This window comes from Triturus cristatus, chromosome 4_2, assembly GCF_964204655.1.
Source record: "Triturus cristatus chromosome 4_2, aTriCri1.1, whole genome shotgun sequence".
In the NCBI taxonomy this organism is placed as follows: Eukaryota; Metazoa; Chordata; class Amphibia; order Caudata; family Salamandridae; genus Triturus; species Triturus cristatus.
Genome location: NC_140586.1, coordinates 957,803,760 through 957,819,457, shown reverse-complemented (window position 1 = coordinate 957,819,457; position 15,698 = coordinate 957,803,760). Strand labels below are relative to the sequence as shown.

At 46.9% G+C, this 15,698-nt stretch overlaps 1 protein-coding gene across 1 annotated transcript in view; it reads left to right on the top strand.

The window, feature by feature from the left end:
• Window positions 1-1,304: 1,304 nt before the first annotated feature.
• The window catches only part of LOC146839111 (uncharacterized), a 129,701-nt gene continuing 115,307 nt past the window's right edge, over window positions 1,305-15,698 (top strand). Inside the window, exon 1 of the mRNA XM_085600013.1 lies at window positions 1,305-1,441. The gene's annotated coding sequence lies outside the window, so the exon portion shown is untranslated. The remainder of the gene's footprint in view (window positions 1,442-15,698) is intronic.

The window sequence follows — 15,698 nt, the reverse complement described above, 5'->3', positions numbered from 1 at the left end:
ATTGTTTGGCCACGGAGTTAGCAGTGGATTTATGGGGAAATGTTTAAAAAAAAAAAAAAAAAAAGTGGGGTCTGTTTTCCTGGGAAGGTGGGGTCCAGGAAAACTCTTTGGTTTTCCTGGGGTGGCAAGATGGGGGAGGGTAAATTTGGAGCGGATTTTACCCAACCCTCGTTTATTGCTAAGTCGTTAAAGAAAAGTGAAGAAAAAGGTTTGAAAACAAAATACGCAAATGCAAAAGTAAACATTGGTTTTGCTTTGAAAATGTACAGTTGGTTAAGCATAGTGATAATAAAATGGTTTTGGCCCAAATTGTGAAATTGTTCTAGGGAATTAAGTTGCCTGAAGTAATGTGAGTTACCTCGTCCAATAAAGTGGCCTTTTCTGCTATCGAAGTACATGTGTAGTGTCCGTTATTTTGGGCGATGGGGGCCTCGGGGGGAGCAGAGCGGAGCGGTCTCCCCCCGGGGTCATTCGCCCGAATAATACGGACGACGGGTGACGTAGGCGGCGTAGGCGTTAGCGCGCGAGGCGTAGGTTGATTAAGGAGGCAGGGGCGCGAGCCTAGAGTGGCGCAGCGCGTTTAGGAAGCAGTTAGGTGGGGGACGTTTGTTTTCTCCCACCCTCCCACCCAAAAAAAAAAAAAAAAAAATATGTATAGTTACATGAAGGGATCATGAGGGTTGGATTGGGGAGGTGTGTCTCGCCACAGTTGGACAGGTACTCACTCAGGCGCGTATAGTTGTGTAGGCAAGATGGGGGAGGGTAAATTTGGAGCGGATTTTACCCAACCCTCGTTTATTGCTAAGTCGTTAAAGAAAAGTGAAGAAAAAGGTTTGAAAACAAAATACGCAAATGCAAAAGTAAACATTGGTTTTGCTTTGAAAATGTACAGTTGGTTAAGCATAGTGATAATAAAATGGTTTTGGCCCAAATTGTGAAATTGTTCTAGGGAATTAAGTTGCCTGAAGTAATGTGAGTTACCTCGTCCAATAAAGTGGCCTTTTCTGCTATCGAAGTACATGTGTAGTGTCCGTTATTTGGGCGATGCAGCGTTTGCTTGGGAGGAAGCAGCTGCACTGTCCTTGAACTGTGAGTGTCTGAAAAGCATCCATGTCTGGGACAACATCCTGGAGACGACGGTTCCGTCAGCGGCCACCAGAGGGCGCTCCTCGCCTGCTGATGAAACCACTGAGCTGCACATTGGTGAAAGTGAGAAGGATTTCCTCTTCCGGGTCAGCAGCGGCAGAGACAGCACTAGCAGCGGCTGCTGACATCACTGCGGACCTCTGCAGAGGAGGGAGGACCCCTGTGTGTCTGTGCAATTACCTTCATCTACAGACCCCAGATCTAACCCCTGCCCCCGCCCCCAGACCCCAGATCTGCCCCCACAGCCCCAGGAGGGGGAGAGAGCCTGGACATGTCTGCACAGGTTCCTGCTCAGGTAGGAGATTGTCAGCACCTTCTGCTGTGTTTGTAGAAAAAGACTGAATAATCCTGGAGGGAATCTCTGCAGGAGCCGAGCTGAGCTGGGCTCTTCTATCCGGGGGCCCTGGGGCTGAGCTGGGCTCTTCTATCTGGGGGCCCTGGGGCTGAGCTGGGCTCTTCTATCCGGGGGCCTCTGGGGCTGAGCTGGGCTGTTCTATTCGGGGGCCCTGGGGGGCTGAGCTGGGCTCTTCTATCCGGGGGCCCCTGGGGGTCTGAGCTGGGCTCTTCTATCCGGGGGCCTCTGGGGGCTGAGCTGGGCTCTTCTATCTGGGGCCCCTGGGGCTGAGCTGGGCTCTTCTATCTGGGGGCCCTGGGGCTGAGCTGGGCTCTTCTATCTGGGGGCCTCTGGGGGCTGAGCTGGGCTCTTCTATCCGGGGGCCTCTGGGGGCTGAGCTGGGCTCTTTTATCCGGGGGGCTACACTGCATCTTACTGCACTATGAAGGGTATTTAGAGCCTAAAGAGAACATTGGTGCACACTGCACTGCTCGCGTCTCTACACTATCGAACAATGTCTGCTGCCCCATCCAGAGGATGTGGTCCATCTTTGCCGACTTTGGTGCTGGAAGCCAGGGTTCGAGCCTCGAGGTCGTGTCCACATCCTGTGATTCTTGGCAAAAAGCACTTAATCTCCCCGTGCCTGAATGTGTAATGTAAATACGGTGCTCATGTACAGCGCTCCAATACCTTCGGGTCGAGTTCGCGCTATAAAAAAACAAAACAATAAAAAATCTATAAACATCTGTTAACATGTCCAGATGTGTGTACGTGCACATGTGTCTGCATGCTCCACTTATCATCTGAGGCCTGTAGGAAGGATGGTGTGTGCCCATTCAGTAGTCTTTGTGCATGACTGCACAAGATGGTGAGTTTCCTGTAGATTGTTATTTGTCTATTGAGGACTCAAAAGCCTGTCTGTCCTCTTGTTTAGGGCTTCTCATACCTGATGATTAACTTTTCTTGTTGGTGGTGAGAGGCATCCACATCCTTTCCATTGTAAGAGCAAGGTTCCCTCAATTTAGTCAAGGGTGTGGACTTTGATAACATATCTACTTGTCCTTGGGATGTGATGCTTTAGAAATTTACTTGTAAACAAATTCCCTTTTCCCTTTTGGAGTTGTGCAGTAAAGTGACACATTGTGACAGTACTCTTATGTCAGAACTCTGATAATAGCCTCTCTGATTATGTTATGACTTGCTTCAGAGTTTAAATTCTATCTTGACTCTGATTTTGTCACCTTCAGAAAAAGTATATAAAGGAGTTGTAAATAACCTGTGAATTTCTTTACACCCACAAACTCACATGTTTAAGGGTATTCAACTCCTCTCCCATCTCTTAACACATTGAAAAAGTTTGGAAATTTCTTGTGGATGAGTAAGTCTTTTTCCAGGGTGGGCAGAAAGGGGTGTGTGGGTAAAGTGAATTTTCAATCGCTCAGCAGACTTTCCCACAAAATATTTGCTCCTTCGAAAATGGTGCGCACACAGGTTTGCTAGGAGTACGATTTGCAGGTCTGCTTCTATAATCTCTTGTTAATCCCTGAAAGTTTTCTTTAAGAGCCGGCCCCAGTAGGAAGCTGTCTCTGTATATACTATACCAAAGTAAAGTACAGTGTGCACAGAGTCAAGTGGATCGCCATAGGCTTAAGTAGATAATACTAAAAGCTCTATTTGTTGTAGTGTGGTCGAGCAGTTAGGCTTATCAGAGGACTGTGTTAAGCATTTATTGTACAAACTCAGGCAAGAAATGATTGTTCACACTCAAAGACTAAATCTCGACCAATTGTTTTGTATAAAAAGTTATTACTTTGTTATTTTATTTTAGAGGCAATAGGAACTCAGTTGCAGGTAAGTAACATTTTTTTAGAGTAGTAATACTTTTCAAAATGCAGTATTAATTGTTTTGCAAGGCAGTAAATATGCTTTACAGTAATATGTTTACTTTGTTATTGTCAATCAGACCAGTAGCAAACTTAGAAATTGAAAAGATAGACAGTAGAATGCCATAGAAGAAAATGCAATGCAATCCTATGGGAGCAAAACAGGTATAGGCATTGACAGGTAAGTACACAACTTACTCTTCCAGTCTTCAGGGGTTTGGACCAACACTGGACAAGGTTCAGTATAAGGTAGGTACTGCACCACCAGAGGCACTGTGCCGCCGGGTGCAGAGGTCACTATGCCCAATGTTAGTCTGAGACTGGGGGCACCCACGATTGGTGCTGGTTGCAGGTAGGTACACACGGTTTCAGGGCTCAGGGCTTAAGGTGAGAACAGGGGGGGACAGCACCAAAACTACACCACCAGTTGCACAGGGGCGGACGGGTGCAGGGTGCAAATCAGCATTGGGCGCCCAATGCAAACGAATGGTGGATCTCGGTCGCACAAAGAGGTTGTAGGCTTGGATGATGGTGACCACTGGGTGCAGAGGTAAGTTGTGATGTAGGGCAAGGCATGGGCACCACTAGCTGGGCTTCCCAAGGTCAGGGGCTGAGGATGCTGAGGTGCCTTTTGGTGTCGGATTTTCATTATCGGAGCCAGTCGAGATCAGGGGGACCCTTCGTGTTAAGGTTGCGGGCGACTGCATGGGGTCCAGAAGAGGTCAGCCGCCGATGGAGTTGAGGTCGGAATCACTGGTGAGACGTCTCTGGACAGGTAAGGCACTCAGACTCTGGTTGTGGGTGTCGGGTGCACAGTGGGCTGGGGTCGGGGATCTGCCTGTCTCTGGAGTCCTTTAAGTTGGAGGTCTTCTAGACAGAGCTGCTGTCCTTGGGAGATCAGGTCTTTGTCGAAGAGTGGCATCTTCCTGGGGGTACTTGAATGTAATTGTCTAAAGGACAGGCTTTCTTCTTCGCAGGCTCTTCAAGCTAGAGACAGGGGGAGAGCAGGGGCCTAGTCAGTCGTTGCCTTCTAGATTTGCTGCGCGGAGTCTTCCTTCATCCTTTTCTTCTTATGTCACAAGAATCTGAGGATCAAGGTTCAGGGGTGCCTCTGAGTACTGAATTTAGGGGTGTTACAGGAAGATGGTAGCCAATCGGCTGCTTGACTTTAAGGTGACTACACACTTAGAATGTCCCCTCCCTTTGGGGAAGGGGCATCCCCCTATCCTGATTAGGTAGAATCCTTCCATTCACAATGGAGGATTTCCTAAGGAGGTGCGCACCTCGGTCCAAGGCACCTTAGTGGTGGTCCTGGCAGAGAGGGGACACACCTTTCCTGGCAACTAATTTTCCTGCTGACCTTGCCGCATAAAAGTGGGGCTTGGTCAAGGGGTGGGCATCTCCACTAGCTGGAGAGGCCCTTCTAGCATATCAAAGGGCAGGAAGCCTTAGAGGCTCACTGCCCTGAATGCTGTTCCTGTTTCAGGGTAGGTGTGAAGCACCTCCACCCGTAGCAGCCTTTGTCTCTGACTCACAAGAGCACAAGGGCTTCCAGCTCAGGGGGTTAGAATTATGTTTGTGTGTGGCAGGCTTGTGCAGACCAGTCAGCTGGACATGAGGGGGTTGGTCATTTTTCAGGGGCATCTCTAAGATGCATTTTGTAATAAATCCAACACTGGCATCAGTGTGAGTTTATTACGCTGAGGAAGGAGGAGGGTGGCAGTCTTCTACCAAAATTGTTTTAAGGCCACCTTCATGCCACCTACAGGGACAAACTTCGAGGTACTAGTGTTCTCCGTGCAACTGTCTAATAATCAGTCTTTTAGGGCATGTTAATCTATCACCTGCCTGGACCCACATGCAGGTTTGCTGACAAGCTTAGTGTGACCCTAGAATCATCCATCCTTAAATCTAATTTTACAGTTTTGGGTAATTTCAATTTTCATTTGGAAAAGGAGACTTTCTCAAAACTGATTGATATTATGAATGGTTTTGAACTATCTTTAATATCTAGAGGATCAATGCACCAGGCTGGACATATGCTAGATGGTTTTTTTTCTAATAACCCGTTTATTAACATTCTACCCTCTCTTCCCCTAACATGGTCAGACCATTGGGCAGAAAAATGGCAGTTAAAACTCCAGGAAAAGTATCACTTAGGCCTGCAATACAACCAACCCCAGGGAGAGCCTGGCATAGAATTCAGCCGGCCGAGTTCAAAGCCATACTTACAAGCTCACCCTGGCAACCCGTGCGCAATATAGAGCAAAGTGTAGAATATTTTTCCACTTGAATAGGCTTGGCCGTAGACACTCTGGCCCCGGTCAAATCAAAAACCATGAGAAAAAAAGTTTCCCAACCTGGTACAATGAGACTCTTAAAACCTCAGGAAAAGAATGTCGCAGGCAAGAACAGAAGTGGAGGAAAAGTTATGAGCTCTAGGAAAAAATAAACTGTAAACCTAAATTAGCTGAACATTAAAAATGCATTATAGCTGCTGAAACGCTTTATTATTCTGAGCAGAAGAAATTAGCATGTGATGCTAATAAAACCTTATTCCAAGTTATAAGAAAGCTTTCAGCACCAGTTAATCTTAATTCAGCAGTGAATAGCCAAGATTTTTGTGACTGTCTCGCTTGTTTTTTTCAAGAAAAGGTAGCAAACATTTTAAATAAATTCTCTGCAGGCAGGGCACCTGTACAATCAAGGACTCAAGCTACAAACTTGGTGACAGGTCAAGCCAAGTTCCCGGCTTTCACAGCTCCAGTCGAAGAGCAGCTCAGGAGATTAATCCCCTTGGTTAAATCTGGCGCTGCTCAAGACCCCTGTCCACCCAAGATAATGCATATTATTCCAGTGCCGGTGGCACAACACCTCTCGCAGATCTTGAATATAATGTTCACTGAGGGAGTCTTCCCCTTCCACTGGAAATCTGCCTCTGTTCTGCTTTTACTAAAAAAGGCTAATCTCAATGCCCTGGACTTGAACAATTATCGTCCAATCTCCAGGCTTCCTTTCACCGCCAAATTGGTGTAGAAAGTAATGAACGAACATATAGATGAGAACTGCTTGCTGGATGACACCCAATTCCGGTTCAGGAAAAGTTATAGTACTGAATCTGCGCTGGTGGTTGCTACAGAGGAAATCCGAGAAAACTTGGATAGTGGAGGGACAGCGCCTCTTGTTTTATTGGATCTTTCCGCGTCGTTTGATACGGTCAGCCATGATATCCTGGTTGACCGTATGCAGGAATTGGGAATAGAGGGATCTGCACTTAATCTTTCACAATCCTTCCTTGTGAAGAGAGAACAGAGAGTGGCGCTAGGTAGGTTCACCTCTAACTCTTTCGCCTTGCCTTGCGGAGTCCCACTGTGCTCTTCATTGAACTTGACGCTTTTCAATCGATACATCATTCCGCTAGCTAAATTTATTAAATCATCTGGCTTTTCTCTAGCTTCTTACGCAGATGACACACAAATCGTGGTGTCATTGGCAAAAAATGAGAATAATTCGGGTCACGCCTTTAGGGCATGTATGGGCGATGTTTGTAAGTGAATGGATAATAACTGCCCGAAGCGACACTCAACAAAAACGGAGGTTATTCTTTTCGGCAATAATAATCCGTAATTCAGGACAGCGGGGTAGAGGCCTCCTGAATTGGCCTCTTTCCCGAAACCAGTGGCCAGAGTGAAGAAGTTCGGAATTCTGCTTGATGAAGAGCTGAAGCTTAAAGATCAGGTTAATAAAGTTACATCTGCTTCCCTTTGGTCTTTGAGGCTGGTTAAAAATAAGCGAAAAATTTCTGCCATTGGATCTTTTTAAAACAGTAATAATTTCTCTTGTACTTTCAAGGCTTGATTACTGCAATAGTTTATACCTCAATTTATCAGTGGGTTCCTTGAAGCTTCAGACCCTACAGAATGCAGCGTCTCGTTTCCTTGTTAAAATTCCTACATTCAAATCAGCGAGAGAGGCCATTAAGAACCGTCAGTGGCTGCCAGTTAAACAGCAATTTAGGTTTGAATCGCTCTGTTTGGCCTATAAATCACTGCCAGGCCTAGGTCCGTCTAGGTTTAAGGATAAACTCAGGTGAAACATACCAGGAGGACCTTACGGTCAGGGTCAGCTAGGAATATTGCAGTCCCTTCCCTTAGAACAACAATCTGGGCTGGGAAAAGCATTTTAGAACTGCAGCCCTTCTTTGAAATAGCCTACCCCTGGAACTCAAAACTGCTCATTCGGCTGTTTCCTCACCTGTGGTATAGTGCACCCTGCCTTAGGGCTAGTGCACCCTGCCTTCGGGCTGTGAGGCCTGCTGGAGGGGTGACTTACCCATGTCACAGGCAGTGGTTTGGTGGGCATGGCACACAGAGGTGTGCGCCATGCCGACTCTTAAGTTTTGTCTGCACCAATACACCCAGTCTGTAATGGCACTGTGTATGTGTTTGGTGAGAGGTCTCTGAGGGTGGCATAATACAGGCTTTATCCCTTAGAGACCCTCTCCAGTCACAAGGTCCTTGGTACCACTGGTACCTTTTACGTGGGGCTTACATGTGAGTCAGAGGAGTGCCAATTGGGGTGGGTGTGGATTGAAGTTGAGTGAGGTGGTGTGGATTGGAATGGAGAGGAGTGGGGTGGGTTGGAGTGGGTGGATTAGGTGGAGGGGATTGGAATGGGGTGGATGGGATAGGGTGGGGTGGACTGTGGTGGGGTCTGACGAGGTCTGGCAATGTGGAGTTTGCAATTTACAAATGTTGGAATCGTTATCGCTAGTCCTTGCAAAGACATGATGTGACGCAGGAGTGAGTGAGCAGGGACGGCAGCAGCAGTGGTCAGAGGTGGCCGTTCCCCGAGCATCATTACCAAGCCTGTAACAGCCTGTAAAAGGGGGTTCTGGGAGCACATGGGCTTATTTGGGCATATTTTGGGGCATATTTGGGGTGTCTGTGTTCCAGCGAAATCTGGGCAGAGTAGGCTGCCGTGCTGGGTGCTTCAAGGAGTGCCTCCGAGCCAAGCTGAGCGTGGCTGTATGTTGAATGTGTCCCTTTCATCTCTCCTTCTGCTGGGACACCCCGGGGCAGTGAAAGAGTCTCTCTGCCGCCAGTGGTGGCTTCATAGCCCGCAGCTGCCTTCTGGATGGCCAGAAGAGGAGGCTGAGGATTCCCAGGAGCAGGGATAATAAATAAGAGCTTGATCCCTTTGTGAGTAATACTGCTGCAAATCTCTGAAACTTTCTCCCATAAGTCCTGGAGTGCGGTGCTAGTCTGAGAGAGAGGTAAGGTGGTAGGACTGCGGACCATTGTGAGGACTAGCAGAAGCGGCCATTATTAGACCGGTGCAGCTTGCATCTCACTGGCTTGGATCCATGTGCCCCTCTGTCGCTGGGGCAGCACTCTAGGCATAGCCTTATTTAACTGGATGTGGGGCAGTCCAGCGACTACTGCTAGCATGCGGAGGGGAGGGCACCCATACTGTAGCCTCCTAGTTGGATTTTTCCCCCTGACTCGCCTAAGGACCAGCATAACGCCTGTAGTCGCTCCTTGACTGTGGAAGGACCATTGGAGTGTACTCAAGGCGCGGCTGGGATAATGTTCAACCCTGTTCTTGTTAGCGTCTTCAGCAAGCGCCTGCAGAAGCGGCTGACCAAGGATCGGGCACTGCGGAGAGCATGGTGTTGCACCCGCAGAGATTTTCTTGGGCCCAATTACTTCCATGCTGTCCTGAGCCCAATAATTGGAAAACTGACTGAATGAAAACTGAGATCAGCGAGAATACTGTCCTCAAGATTGTGCCAAAAGACTAAAGCAAACCCATTGAGAAACAGAGCCCCCCATTTAGGAATACTTAAAGGTAGTAGCAAAATACCAGCGTTTTTTCAAATGTTAATTGAAAGAAACTCCACCATTGGTGAAATGGGACAGCCAACTCGATTAGGGGGAATCGGAGGGCGAGGATAGCCCTTTCACAGTGAATGTAGAGGACCTGTGGTGCTCGCCCACTCCGAAACATGTTCAAATTCAAGGGCCACCTACTCCCGAGAAATCTATTGGACCATCATGGGAGCGGTCCTTAGTATGCATATCGCCAGATGGAAAAGGTATTGAGGCCTCATTAGTTCCCACAACTTCACTGCCCTTTATTAGTGCGGGACTATACTTTACATGAGATCTCACCACATAAACCAGTTTCTCCGGTTTTGGACTGGAGTGTGGAGGCACAACCCGAAACCCCTTAGCAGCAAAAACAACCCATTGCTCTGTTCTCGAGTCGACCCAGCCTTATAACCTCTGATCACCTCAAATCTTTCAGCCTCTCCCGACTTGCCGTTAAATTCCTCTAGAAAACACTTCAATTGACTGAGTATGCTTCTTTAGATCCTTGCAGAGCCATGAGCGCACTTTTTTATCCATTTTCGACTCTACAGGAGAATAATGCCCTCAGCTCAGACCATATTTTAGATATCCTATCAGTCAAACTGAAAGAATTACCCGTAAAACCAAAAAGGGATGAAAATGCACCCAGTGTAAAAAGGTCTTGCTGTCAGGATGGTGGATATAAGTACCCAAGTGGGTGATTCTAGGATTTTTCCTGACAGGACGGACAAAAGATGTGATTAATCACTAGACCTAAGCCACCCAGACCTTCTCTTTAAAGAAGAAGAAATCTTAGCCCATGTGGGCACAATCAAAATGTCGGCTCCATCTATTTTTGTCCAGGACCCAGGCAAATCAGGTGAAGTGTTTCCCATCTTAAGTAAAACTAAAAAGAGCCAACTGGGAGGGATTACCCAAATTCCAAGCCCTCAGCCAGATAAGTGAAAATACATCAACTAACAAGTTATATTCCAGGTGGGGGATCTGACAACTGTGCAGACCGCGGTGCCACCTGCCATTACTACCGAAACATCCTCTGTACCCTATGGGATGGATTCCCCTCTCGCAATTGCAAACCCAACAAGAGTCTGGTGGGCTGATAATGGTGCTGTACTTAAGTCAGCTCGGGATGATCATGATTTATTAATGGCTTCCCAGAGAGAGGGGCTATTTACGGCGGCTGCTGGAGTGGAGAATCCCAGGTTGGAGGTGGTCTCAAGGTGAGGGAATAGAGTCATTGCCAATCCCTACAAGGAAGTTGACTGGGTTCTCCAATTGGTGGATATTTTTGCAGACTCTGAGTCAGAAGGCGTGTTGAATAGCTTGAGCATCTTATCCCTGTTAAAGTCCATCCACCACCTGGCTAAAATATTCTCTAAAGACATCTGCTTGGTTGTTCTACCAAAAACTCGCATGACAGCTGCTTCCTGGCCATCTGTTTGGGATCATGTTTATTCCAGGTTAGTAGCTGATGAAGTCCTGAATTTGCTGGATGAGCTGAGGGGGTCAGTCTTCGATATGTATTACATATTTATCCAACAGCCTCTAGTCCCTTTAGCCCTGCCAACGTACGATAAGAGTCGTGGGGACTGGATGAGGTTACAACCCCATCATTGCAATCAAGATCCCTCGCTAGCAGGGAAGGGGCGTCAGGTGGGCGTTGGTTTCGAAAAGATCCTTGTGGTGAAAACAGACAAGGACAGGCAAGCATTCAACAATGCATTCAACAATGCAAGACAAGCATTCAACAATGCATTCAACAATGCAAGACAAGCATTCAACAATGCATTCAACAATGCAAGACAAGCATTCAAAATGCAAGACAAGCATTCAACAATGGCAACGAAGCATCATCGGACTCTGCTAATCCAATGCTGTTTGAAATGCACAATATCTGCCTTTCAACACACAAGCTTCTTCCTACACTCCAAACCTCCCCTGTGGCACAAGATGACATTGACTATTGACAACTCCTCCTTCAAATGGCAGGACTGGAAGCCCCAGGGCCTACAGAACCTAGCTCATATGCTGAACAATGGCACCCTCAAATTGTTCAATAATTTAATGTCTGAATGTCACCAGTTCTGGAAATGTCTCCAGTTGAGACACTGTCGTTACTCCCAGCTGGGACCACAGCCCTGGATGCTGCTCACCTCTTCAAGCTACGAATGCTTAGTAAAGTGAGTCGCTGCAAGAAGCTTGTATTGTACAATCTGCTGTTTACAAAACTCTTTTCTGGCATGACTGAAAGATGACTACGAGAAAGATGGGAAGCGTGGCTACAGAATACATACTCTGACGTAGATCGGTCCCAGGCGCTCCAAACACGACAAAGGACTTTGTGAAGCATGCATCAAGTTCATTTTCTTTGAAACTCTGCACAACTGGCACTAGACTCCTGGAGGAGAGTGTTAACCCTGCTCAAGCAACAACCACAATCTCTATTCGGGTGAACCGCAAAAGACACTAAATTAACCTGTGCTTAACCCACAACTTGGCACAAAAGCAGTCAGGCTCGGCTTAGAGGCTATGTGTAAATTGTTTATGCAGCACACTAACTGTGATAAGGTGAAAACACAACTCAATAAAAATCCCACACCGATTTAGAAAAATTAGTAAATAAAATGAGACCAAAATGACAAAAATCCAATCTGTAGAATCGGAGATTGAAATGTGAAAGATTTTAATTGAGAACAGCCCCTGGCAGCACAAAGTGTCGCTCGGGGTCATCTGATCATGCTAAACAGGGGGAAAGTCACAAGTTCAGGCCAACCACAGCGGATCTCGAACTGGATAAAATGACCAGGTTAGTCCTCCTGAAAAAGTCTCCTTCTCAAGTCCATCTAAAAGAGTTCAGTTCATGCTGGAGGAGGCCGCAAAGAGCAGGGAGAGCACTGTGGATGGTGGTTGCTGTGGCAAAGAAAGCAGACTGCTCATCGATGTAGCGCGAAGATCCTGTCTAGCTTCGCGGACAGTCGTTGCTGTAGCATCATGATAGCAGTAGCATTGAATTTACAGACCTTGGATACATATAGTACCACTTTACTAGGGTCTTGTAAGTAAATTAAATGTGCCAACTGGGTGCAAGCCAATTTGACCATGTTTTGAAAGTTAGCACAAGCACCGTAGCGCTTGTTAGCTGTGGTAAAGTGCAAGAGTCCTAAGCCCAACCTTCAATAATTTCAGCAAACAGGGGGGGGAAAGGCAAAAGGTTTTGGGGGAACACAACACCAGAGTCTGGCAGGTGTAACAATTTCACACAAGCTCCATCAAGCCCAAATGTTCACAACAGACTAGCGCTGGTGTTGCCGAACCACTGGCGAAGACATCATACACATTTTATAGTCTTGCCCCCATATCCAGACATATTGATCCCATATCTGGGAAACCCTCAAACACATCAGTGTACGCTCATTTAACCCCCCACAAGCACTGGTGAGTCTTCATTATGCAAGCACTATCTGGATTGACTCAGCCCTGGCAACGACGAAACTTTTGTCTTCTTCTTCGATGGGAAAGGCCCTCTCTTCCCACAGTTGCAGACTGGATGGATGCCATGGCTACAATGGCAGCCATTGAACAATTGATATACAGATTGAATGACTAAGTTCAGCTGTTCAACAATATCTGGAGCATGTTTCTTACCTAATCTCATACTGTAACTGTCCTTTAACTAAGCTTGATAATCGTCACTCATCATAGTGAGCAGACAATATTACTATTATTTTTACTTTCACCTGACTTCCCTGTTGAGAATTAGTAAAACCTCCAATACACTTTCACTGGGCTCCGTTTGATTGTCTTGATATTTTGCTTTATACACATTTATTAGTTCTCTTTCTTCCCCTCTTTGATGCTATATTTGCCTATCTAACAGACACTGGACTTTCTGGAGCTCCCTGCATATCCATCTCAATAGTCTGTTAACTCTTATATCTATAGTTCGAATATTAACACCCCCTGATATGGGATTTGTAATATAACTTATATTTAGGGCTCCTGTTTTTTTTTACATTTCCATTTGTATTTATCCCTATTCCCTATTTATTTTTAGCTACTTTTATCTGTATTTGTGCAGATTTATTTTGGGTTTTGTAAAAAAATGAAGCTGAACTTAGTATATTTCCACATTTATTTAACTGATAAATATTCACTCCTGCTTGAATGCCTGCCAGGTTTTAATGCTATGAACATCCGCAGGAGATAAATCAAGGCACTTATGTGAAAATATGCACATTTCCATATCAATCTTGTGTATATCTACTGCTGTTTAAGCCTCTTTACTTAAATTTAGTTTTAAGTTCCCCTTGTTTTCCCGAGTAAAATGATACCTCACTTGTGTGGGTGGGCCAAGGGTCTGTGACCGGTAAGGACCAAAAACATAGGGATTAAGGGTATAGCACAGCAAATTCCAAGCACTACATTTTTTTAAAAATACGTTTTTAGCCAATTCTGCATTGGACAGCCACACAAGTGAGGTATCATTTTACTGGGGGGGCGGAGGAGAATTCTGGGTGGTAGGACGTTTATGCCGGCCTGGTGATCCCACACAAAAATGTGTGGAAAAAGTGCTTTTTTCAGCTAAGTTTTAGGTTTGCAGAGGATTCTGGGTAGGAAAACGCTGGGGGTCCACACAAGCCATACCTCGCTGGACTCCCCCGGGTGTCTCGTTTTCAGAAATGTGTGGGTTTCGTAGGTTTCCCTAGATGGCCGCTGAGCCCGGCGACAAAAATCCAGGTGCTCTCTCTTGCAAAAACCAGGTAATTTTGGGACAGGTAATTTTGATGTCTCCACAATACGTTTTGGACCCTTGCCCGTCACAGGCACTTGGCCCACCCACACGACTGAGGTACCATTTTTATCGGGAGACCTGGGGTGACACTGGGCGGTAGGAAATTTGTGTCAGCCCGGTGATCTCACAACTTTCCCACACAAAAATATGATTTTTTTCAGCTAAATTTGAGGTTTGCGGGGGATTGTGGGTAGGAAAACGTTGGGGAGTTCACACACGCCATACCTCCCTGAACTCCCCCGGGTTTCTAGTTTTTAAAGATGTCTGGGTTTGGTAGGTTTCCCTAGATAGCCGCTGAGCGTAGGGCCAAAAACAGAGGTGAGCCCCTTTGCAAACCCAGGATGTTTCGTGATAGTTAATTTTGATGTCTCCACAATACGTTTTGGGCCCTTCCCTGCCACAGGTACTTGGCCCACCCACACAATTGAGGTACCATTTTTATCAGGAGACTTTAAAGAAAGTGGGGTGGGGTGGGGTGGAAGTTTGTGATCCCACGCATATTCCAGCACTTTTCATCACAGAAATGTGGGGAAAATGTGTTTTTTGGTAATACAAAGTGAGAAGAGCAGCGTGAGGCAGAAGAACGGAGAGTGAGGAGAAGAGCAGCGTGAGGCACATTGACGGAGAGTGAGGAGAAGATAAGCGTGAGGCAGAAGGAAGGAGAGTTAGGATAAGAGCAGCGTGAGGCACAAGGAAGGAGAGTGAGGAGAAGAGCAGCGTGAGGCAGAAGGACGGAGAGTGAGCAGAAGAGCAGCGTGAGGCACATTGACGGAGAGTGAGGAGAAGATAAGCGTGAGGCAGAAGGAAGGAGAGTTAGGATAAGAGCAGCGTGAGGCACAAGGAAGGAGAGTGAGGAGAAGAGCAGAGTGAGGCACAAGGACGGAGAGTGACGAGAAGAGCAGTGTGAGGCTTAAGGACGGAGAGTGAGGAGAAGAGCAGTGTGGGACACAAGGACGTAGAGAGAGGAGAAGAGCAGCATGAGGCAGAAGGATGTAGAATGAGAAGAAGAGCAGAGGGCGGCACAAGGCTGGAGAGTGAGGAGAAGAAGAGCAGTGTGAGGCACTAGGACAGAATGAGGAGAAGGGCAGCACGAGGCAGAAGGAAGGAGAGTGAGGATAATCGCAGCGTGAAGCAAAAGGAAGGAGAGTGAGAAGAGCAGCGTGAGGAACACAGAAGGAGAGTGAGGAGAAGAGCATTGTGAGGCACAAGGATGGAGAGTGAGGAGAAGAGGAACATGAGGCATAAGGAAGGAGAGTGAGGAGAAGAGTAGCTTGAGACACAAGGAAGGAAAGTCAGGAGAATAGCAGCGTGAGGCACAAGGAAGGAGAGTGAGGATAATCGCAACGAAAGGCAGAAGGACGGAGAGTGAGGATATTCACAGTGTGAAGCACAAGGAAGGAGATTGAGGAGAAGAGCAGCGTGAGGCACAAGGAAGGAGAGTGAGGAGGAGAAGAGCAGAGTGAGGCACAACAATGGAGAATGAGGAGTAGAGCAGCATGAGGCACAAGAAAGGAGAGTGAGAAGAAGAGCAGCATGAGGCACAAGGAAGGAGAGTGAGGAGGAGAAGAGCAGAGTGAGGCACAAGGAAGGAGAGTGAGAAGAAGAGCAGCGTGAGGCACAAGGAAGGAGAGTGAGAAGAAGAGCAGCGTGAGGCACAAGGAAGGAGAGTG